This window comes from Schistocerca serialis, chromosome 1, assembly GCF_023864345.2.
Source record: "Schistocerca serialis cubense isolate TAMUIC-IGC-003099 chromosome 1, iqSchSeri2.2, whole genome shotgun sequence".
Lineage (NCBI taxonomy): Eukaryota > Metazoa > Arthropoda > Insecta > Orthoptera > Acrididae > Schistocerca > Schistocerca serialis.
The window spans coordinates 1279370597-1279377858 of NC_064638.1; positions in this window are offsets into that span (position 1 = coordinate 1279370597).

Here is a 7262-nt window from a genome sequence, read left to right on the forward strand (position 1 = left end):
GCCCTTTCATAGCAAAGAAGATATATAAATTCCATCCTGACGGGAAGCGAATTCTTGTGATGTACCTCTTGGCAGCTTGCTCAGCGGGGGATCGATGTGTAGTAGCTGTCAAACTAAACTTTATGACTGACATGTTTCGGAGTATCTCTTGCTAGTCTCACGACAACATTGGAGCTTGCACCCAGATGTGGTTCTGTAGATAACGGAGAAGCTGGATCGTTCTCTTGGAAACCGTAGATATCAAAACTCCTTATGTGGAAAAAAGTACAAATAATTTAAAACCCCATTTGTGAGGTTTGTTCTGAACATACTGCCTCAGATGACGTCTGATTTTCGTTGCACGCATTGGTTGATCAACTGAAAACTTCTCATCTACTGAAACTGACGAAAAGATACTCAACTATTGGTCTGATTTTATGAAATTCATCGGGACCAGTCTCACATTAAAGTATTCATTTAGAGATGTCATTAAAATGTAGACTTGCTCGAATTTTTTCAAATACTTCCACTCGCATTATGATCTTCACAAGATCATTTCCAATTATATAGCTCGAAAACCCACGTATTTTAGTTTTTTGAATGACAGACACCTGTGAACTGATTCCTATGTACTTCTCCACATCTCAATGACTTTCGACTTTCGTTGGATCTTTCTGGGAAACATACAACATACATTCATTTTTTATTTTTGGAGCAGTTCATCTTTGAAGTAATATTCGAAAAACTTGTATGGTGCCTGCAACTGTTTCATTTCATCACAATGATCTATGTATCCTTTAAATTTCTTTTTTTCCATTGTGAGGGAAAGGCTCTTTCTTTCTTTTCCATGAATTCCGGGTGGGTTTTTTGTTGCTCTGGCACGTTTAGATTGACTGTTCTTAGTGCGATTGTTCGTGGGCATAGTCAGCGGTTATGCGATAAAGGTGATCGATTGGCGGCGTAAGATGGCGAAAAACATGTTAATTCACAACCCTTTGTGAGGTACTTGAAGACAAATGTGATAACTGTTTCTGTTTCATTTTCTTCTGCGAGATCACATTCAGAACCGGTGCCACCATGTCATTCATTCGGATTTACTGTAGGATCATCATGAGTGCAGCTGTCGTGATCGCCAAGTTCATCATCACTACCAGAAGGTAAGTCTAGTAGCTGTCTTACATCCTCTGCAGCAGGATCCTTCTTCAAAATACCAATGTAGTTGAATAATCGATCCGGAACCGAAAAGTCAGTGTTAAATAATAAACTTCCATAGTGAAACTTTCTGGCAGATTAAAACTGTGTGCCCGACCGAGACTCGAACTCGGGACCTTTGCCTTTCACGGGCAAGTGCTCTACCAACTGAGCTACCGAAGCTCGACTCACGCCCGGTCCTCACAACTTTACTTCTGCCAGTATCTCGTCTCCTACCTTCCAAACTTTACAGAAGCTCTCCTGCGAACCTTGCTCAGATGGTAGAGCACTTGCCGCGAAAGGCAAAGGTCCGAGTTCGAGTCTCGGTCGGGCACACAGTTTCAATCTGCCAGGAAGTTTCATATCAGCGCACACTCCGCTGCAGAGTGAAAATCTCATTCTGGAAACTTCCATAGCAACTGTACCTACCTAGAAAAGAACATCCAACACAGAAAAATAGTCCATTATATGAGAATATTTACGAAGAAATCGTGATAAGGCAAAACGACCTAACTAGTGCTGTGTATCAGTATTCATGCGATTTTGCACATGTGCAACATACAAAAATTGTAGTGTAAAATCCCAATTTGAATGTTCTTCACAGCTTTTATTGTTGAATATGGTTCTACATACCTGAACTAGTTTGCGTCTCATAACAAGGCAAACACAATGTGAAACTAGGCAAAACTCACAGTCGATAATTTTCCCTGCGCTCCAACAAAAAGGTTACCATACGTTTACAGTTCAGCCAACTACTACATTCCTAGTACCACAGATAACATCTAACAGTAAGAACTTCTTTACATCTGTGAAACTTGGGTTGAGAGGCACCCACATGCCTTGCTCATACTGTGGCATCAAGCAGTCAGGCCTGCAAGATGAGTGGTCTGCCAAGCGAGTGGACTCATTCTTATTTATCGAGTAACATGAACTCTAGTACTCACAATTAAGTTACAAGTTATTCTCCTGTTTGAATATTACGCAACGGAAACGGAAATCTGACTATTAGTAATTTACACAACTCTGACTGTTCACTACGCACTGGCAATACCACATTTTCTTTCTTATTTAACGGGTTTGACCCACACGTGGCCATCGCACTGAATACGAATGGCGCACACATTATAAATTCTGGGTATCATGACAACATACTATTCGAAGGAAAAGGCCACCAATCTTTTTCTTTTCACGATCTTATTTATTCCGATAAATTCTATAACCTAAACACACAAATTCTATAACCTACAACAATAACACATAAGAAATTCCGCCCAGTGGGCATGGCTTTACATTGGTGATTCTCTATCTTATGGTCTCGTAATTATTTAACGCTACAGTGCACTTTCTGGATAGGATGGTGGATCTTTTATTATACCTCACACTTCGACTCTCACACCCATCATTACGAAAATTTCCTCCAGACCGAGCGGTACATAAAGGAACATGCATAACCCACTGCCTCTGAAACTATCTTGTTACTCTCGCATGCCAACCACACATACTTAAATTTCATGAAATACATCACACTGACAACATACAATACAAAGAATAGTCACAACGTTATAATCACATCACTTTCAGCTTTCCCACTTCAATTAGTATTTATCCCAGTTTCACACGACACTGCCCCACTTCGTAACTTTTATTTCCTACTATGAACTCTGGAGGATATATGCACGTCTTCCTGTGCAATGCAAGCCAAGTGGCGTTGCTGGATAGATGGCTGACTCACCTCGCTTCTCTCTCAGAGTCACACGGAAACACAATATGCAAGGTAATATTAAGAACATATTCATCACACACGCGAGTCCTCAACTGATACCATGGACGAGTACTTCTCTTTAACCTTTGTCTCATACACAGATTGAGACTCACTCAGTACTCACCACGTGGAAGTACTCGTCTCTAATTTCAAGTCCTGCACACGCCATTTCTTAAATATTTCCAACTTATAGTACACACGCTAGTAATTCAGCTTAACTTAAGCAGTCGGAAGTATTTCAACTTATTGCTACACGTGGTTTCATTGTGATCGTTGGTCACTTCCGAAGATTACTACGATCCCCTTAATATTACCTGCCTGACATTTAATTCTCCCCACAAAAGTTCCTGAAATAGAGAAATTATTATTCCAAACTACTCTTAAGTATCTCACATGCATACCATGTCTCCACTCTTTTGTCTTTACGGAACACACATAAGACAGGTCTTACCAACGCTAGATCCAGCGGCAGAGTGCTGAAACATGGCCGATCTCGCACCTCCGCCAAGGTGGGGGAGCACCATGCTACCGTATTGGTCAGCCACATTTCAGGCGCTCAGAGCTCAGGTAAATTTTATCTCTTTGGTCCCACCAAAGGTGACCCAAGTACCGTCTCAAAGATGATCATATATTGCACATTCACTATCTGTGGTTAGCAGACGACCATACATTCATTCATTTTCCAGATCTCACCAAATTGGATGTAGGGATTTATTTTGTGGGAGTGCACATGTGATCAATTAAATAAATAAATTTTCATTCTTTCCTACACTGGTATCCGGCTTCGGTGTATTAAGTGAAATTGAGTTATTATTACAAAAAATACATTGTTCTGACAAGAACCCTTTCAGGGTTAGTTCACAAAATCTCAACTAGAGGCGCGCAAAACAATTCTTCAATCCTTGTATCAAATGTGGAACAGTATGCTGCACTGAAGGGTGTCTATTATTAGTAACAGTCGAAGCTTCTACACACTCAGTCCGCCTTTATAACAGGAAACGTCCTATTGTTTCAGTCACAAAATGATTATATGAATGCTCCCTACTATTTATAGCTGTCAGCAGATTTTCAAGTAAATGCGTCACTTCAGGAGCTGCCATCGTGCTTTCCTTGCCGCGGAAGTTCTCGGCAGCAGGTGAGGTGAGCGCTAATGTGAAAACTCCGAGGCGGAGGCCTTCGGAAGAGGAATTGCCGGCGACTGTGCCCGAAGGCTGCTGCTCGTAAATCCCGCTTATAAATCAATTTTAGTGGCCGTAACGGCGAGCTTCCAAAGCGGTTTTAAACAGCGGAGGCCGTTATCAATAAAAAAAGAGAGGGCGTTACTATGGGCGAGAGTATGAAGTTCACCTCGATGCTACCTATCTCGAAAAAAGGTAAAGAAATACTGAACAAAGAAAAATACCGGCGCCGTTGCAATGTTATAAGGGTCTTAACGATGGAAAGAGAATTAAAACTTTGCGGTTAGAACTAGATTGATGGTGCGCATTACATTTGCACTCCGACTTTCTGGGACATGATGACGGAAATGCTTATCGACGCCATAGATAACGGCTGTATGGATGTACATCTACATCTACGTGATTGCTCTGCTATTCACAATAAAGTGCCTGGCAGAGGGTTCAATGAACCACCTTCACGCTGTCTCTCTACCGTTCCACTCTCGGACGGCACGCGGGAAAAACGAGCACTTGAATTTTTCCGTGCGAGCCCTGATTTCTCTTATTTTATCGTAATGATCATTTCTCCCTATGTAGGTGGATGCAATCAGAATGTTTTCGGAATCGGCAGAGAAAACTGGTGATTGAAATTTCATGAGAAGTTCCCGTCGCAACGAAAAACGCCTTTGCTTTAATGATTGCCACTCCAATTCACGTATCATGTCTGTGACACTATCTCCCCTATTTCGCGATAATACAAAACGAGCTGACCTTCTTTGTACTTTTTCGATGTCATCTGTCAGCCCCACCTGATGCGGATCCCACACCGCACAGCAGTACTCCAGAATAGGGCGGACAAGCGTGGTGTAAGCAGTCTCTTTAGTAGACCTGTTGCTCCTTCTAACTGTTCTGCCAATGTATCGCAGTCTTTGGTTTGCTCTACCGACAATATTACCTATGTGATCGTTCCAATTTAGGTTATTTGTAATTGTAATCCCTAAGTATTTAGTTGAATTTACAGCCCTCAGATGTGTGTCATTTATCGCGTTATCGAAATTTAGCTGATTTCTATTAGTACTCATGTGAATAACTTCACACTTTTCTTTATTCAGAGTCAATTGCCACTTTTCGCACCATACAGATATCTTATCTAAATCATTTTGTAAGTCGTTTTGATCATCTGATGACTTTACAAGACGGTAAATGATAGCATCATCTGCAAACAATCTAAGACGGCTACTCAGATTGTCTCCTACGTAGTTAATATAGATCAGGAACAATAGAGGGCCTATAACACTTCCTTGGGGAACGCCGGATATTGCTTCTGTTTTACTCGATGACTTTCCATCTACTACTATGAACTGTGACCTTTCTGACAGGAAACGTAGATGGAGTAGCAGACGCGGACGACATCATAGTAACAGCATCTGGCCAACTGGGAACTCAGTTCAAATTGGGAGGATTCCCAATCTTATTTACGATATAATGATGGTTTCGCCGAATAATTCCTTCAACAGTAAACACAGTGGTCGCGTTAATGAGACTCCAGAACCCTCTTCATACAGAAAGACCGAGAGTTGTCGCCCCTACTTATGCGTCGCAATCGTTATAAAACTGTGAGGCAGCAACACACGAAAACTCTGGCTATCTCGAAGAACTTGAATCTCAGTTGTAGTTAACAATAACTGGGACTGTTCGTGGCATCGACTATTACTAATACTGTAGTTGTGCATCACACTGACAGAACACAGGAAGGATAAACAAAAGGGTTCGTTCAAAATTTTCTCACAACACATATTAAACACTGAAGCTTATTACAGTACGTTTTTTAGAAAACACGAGACAAAATATTAATATTTGAGCACATTACTTCAAGCGCCCTTTCCCGACGTCTTATTTCATAGAATGGTGTAATATTTCATGACACGAAACGCAAAAATCAAACGAAACTAAAGAAATAGACCTTTTCAAACTTTCATGTCGACAAAAAAAAAACACAATTCATTTGCGTCTCGTAATTAGATGAGCCTGAATAAGTGATACAATAATAGAAAGGAGCAATGTCAGCCATATCTGCGATGTAGTGGTTCAACACAATTTGCAGTTTAAAATATAAGACGTAAGGTGCAATTCAGATTGTTCCTGATTAATGTGCAGTACAGTTCAGATCCAACAAAAAATGTAAGTTCTTAGCTATTGCGTTTTATAGTGAATAATTCGAGTACGGTGTTGATAACGCCGCTCTCACATTGTTAATAAGGGGAGATGTGAGTAAAACTTTTTGTCGCCAGATAGTTCTGCAGAATGTTAGAAATATTGTCTCCAGTTTTCACACTTCAATTCGTACTACAAATGATTTGAAAGTCATCTTGTTTCAACCGATTCGTAGCGCTGCGCCCACTTTTATACGGGACCATGTTCTTGTTAGCAATATTTTATTCTTTGCCGTTATCAGAAAAGATATCTCTAGAGAATATAAGGCTTTGGGCCCATTTACGATGTGGTTAATTACGATGTATTAAAGAAATGCACACATGCTGGAACACACAACCCGAACGAAAGCTTTAATAATTTCATTTGGAAGAGACGCCCAAAGACAGATTTGCTGATCTATTGTTACTGATATGAGGCTTCTCTGGTATTCAATGATCGTAACACTGCAAGAATCAGGACCCTTATGAGACTGGGATCTGTTGTACGTTGCTTCACTGAAACCCTTTTGAAGAACACTGACGATGAGTTTATCGCTGGTTCTGAAATGCCAGTGGAGGATATTGCCAAAAGGACATAACAGTAGGACCAGACTAGAAAAAAAAAGAGCTACACGAAGACCAAAAAGACCTAATGTTTGATTATGGCAAACATTAAAGTACTTGTTTCTGGCTTAAATCCTAGCAAAATCTTTTTCCTGACTTTTCCTCAACTTCCATTTTTCAGTGCATAAACAACATTTTCTACTGAACCATTGGTGAAATTTGCTGCAGATTTTGTACTTTGTACTCTTGTGGTAGAAAATTTTTCAAAGTGTGCTACTTTCAAATTTATTTTAATTTCTGTGAAATAAAAATTGCTGTATGTCATACATACAAATTTTTTTAAAAAATGTTGGGAAGATTCTAAGACAGATATTAAAAAACTGGTACACTGGTTTGTTTATCTAATTACTAAGAATA